Source organism: Olea europaea, chromosome 11, assembly GCF_002742605.1.
Source record: "Olea europaea var. sylvestris chromosome 11, O_europaea_v1, whole genome shotgun sequence".
Classification (NCBI taxonomy): domain Eukaryota; kingdom Viridiplantae; phylum Streptophyta; class Magnoliopsida; order Lamiales; family Oleaceae; genus Olea; species Olea europaea.
The window spans coordinates 36,042,066-36,044,657 of NC_036247.1; positions in this window are offsets into that span (position 1 = coordinate 36,042,066).

Here is a 2,592-nt window from a genome sequence, read left to right on the forward strand (position 1 = left end):
TTTTTTTTTTTAAAATGGAGCTCAAACAAGGGTTATATATATTTTTAAGAAGATAAGTTCGACCCATATGACGAAATGACACGAAAAATGTCGTTATACATTGTAAACATTGAACTAACCATTTCAAAAGCTCGAGCCAACTATATTTATATATATTTTCGTTTAACTTTCAATATCCATCCCTTCACGTTTTGATCACATTCATTTTCATAAAAAAATTAGCGTAGGTAACAATTAATGAAACTTGAACCACATTTTTAATGAAATAAATTAACATGTACACAATTTTTCCCAGAAAAAAAGGTAACAATTACTGAAACTTGAACATATTTCGGATACTACAATAAAATATTAGCCCTTTCTGTGAAGAAACAAAAGCCCACAAATAGAACTTCAATTTTGTTTGTGTCTAGTAAAGATAGATAATCGCTCTCCACCGCCCAACCACCATGAAAATGGTGGATGTGACCTCGTCCACTGTCGTTTCTCACCGGAAATGACAGGTGGGCTCCACTTTACCTTCTCACTACACCACTTCTCATGCCATCTCTCTCTTTAATCTTTATACATATACTGTTGGGAGATTCCAAAACCTTTTCCTTCTAGGAGAAGATATTGACTTGTTCAAAGCTTTTAATAATCTTTTTTTTCACATACATTGATGGAACACGTTAGGCATCTCCCACCTTATCCCCGTTGAACCATTATTCACCATATTGTTGTACCAAATTTTTGGTACGCATCATCTCCAACTCTTAGCACTAAAATGATTAAATACTTTTTTATCATTTTCTTCCTCTTTGCACCAATTTTTATTAAGGTTATATTTGGTCATTTGTTATGCAATAAATTTTAATTCTAAATTTATTATTATTATTGTTGTTGTTGTTTTTATTACGTGCATCTGAAATAAATTTTAATCATCTAATCAATAATAATTAGTTGTGAATACTAATTTCGACTTTGTAATATTATGATATTGTGATTTGAAACATATTACACTCATTTTTAGTATTATGATTTAATATTTTTCTTANTTATTTGTGAATTTGTGATTAAAAGGAAGCCACTATTTACATCCACTATCTTTATATATCTATCCGCTTTTAAAAAGAAAATTATATTACATTTTTAATCTAATATAAATTTACTTAAATGGACAATAATAAAATCAAATAAAAATCTATCATTCTAAATTCATCCATTAATAGTTATTTTCATTAAATTCATTTGAACACTTTTATATTCTTTCAAATTTCATGTTTAATTGAAATTTAATATTTATAAAACATTTTTTTTTCATCTAAAACCAAGACAACAATGGAAGAGACAACATTTAGAGCAAATACATAAATATAGTAATATATAAAAAAGAATTTGAAAAGGAAAGGACCACTTTTTCTTGTGTGTTTGATGAATTTAGTATTTGAAGGATTTTTTATTTATTTATTTTGGATTATTTGATATCATGCCTTTTTAATTCAAGTAGTATCACTAAGAAAATAATTTTGAATAGATTGAATTTTCTGTTGGGATTATATTTTATTTTCTTGAATACTGGATATATTTTCTATCAGGGTTATCAGTATAAGAAGAGAAAATCATCATTTTGTATAATTCAATTAATTGCACTGATCGATAATATAAAGGAATTATGGTGTGATGAAATCAATGATTGTTATACCTAGTGCAATTTGGTTATGATTTTTCACCTAAAAAAAAATCAAATTTTGACCGTTACTTATCTAAATCAGTCGTTATTTTTGACTTATTCTCTTATAGGAAAACCTACTTTTCTCTCTAACGGTCAAAAAATCAATTATCATAATTACTACTGAACAAGCCCCTAATTACTAGCATAATTCAAAAGCTTTTGAAGATTTTCCAGCATTTGGCAGGGCTTATTGATGCCCTTTATTTTACTCGAGTCATTTCAAATTATTATGTTCGATTTAATAAGGAAAAGTCTTGGCCTATGTAAATAATCCACACCCCTATGTAAATAAATTATGTACACCAAGTACAACCTTGTTAATAAAGGACTTTGCTTGGTATACATAATTTTTTGTACATCAATGTGTCCCAAACTCATGGATACCTTAATGTACAAAAAATTATGTACAACTAGTGTTATCCTTTAATAAAATTATCGAGTCTATGTCATACTGCAAGTGACGATAATTAAGGGGTTTTTATACTTTATGAAATCCCATCTTTATTATTTTTTGTCTATAGAGTTAATTACGAAATTGATAAAGTTGATGTTTTATGTAACGAGGAAGAATATAAAGTAAATTTTTTTTAAAAAAAATTGAAATTGTAATAGTATAATTCTTTCAAAAAAATACATTCTTAAATAGTAATTTGATATCATTTCAACTACACATTCTTCAATAAAATAATATTGCACCCAAATTCAAAACTTTTCTCATTTTTTAACCACATATTCTCTATCAATCTACTATTCCAAAATATATTCTTTCAAAACTAATGCGGCTCAAACACACTTAGATTTTAGAGTGGAATAAATAAATATATAAAAGTGGTGTGGATATACAATATCTAAATGAATGAATTTAATAAGAATAATAT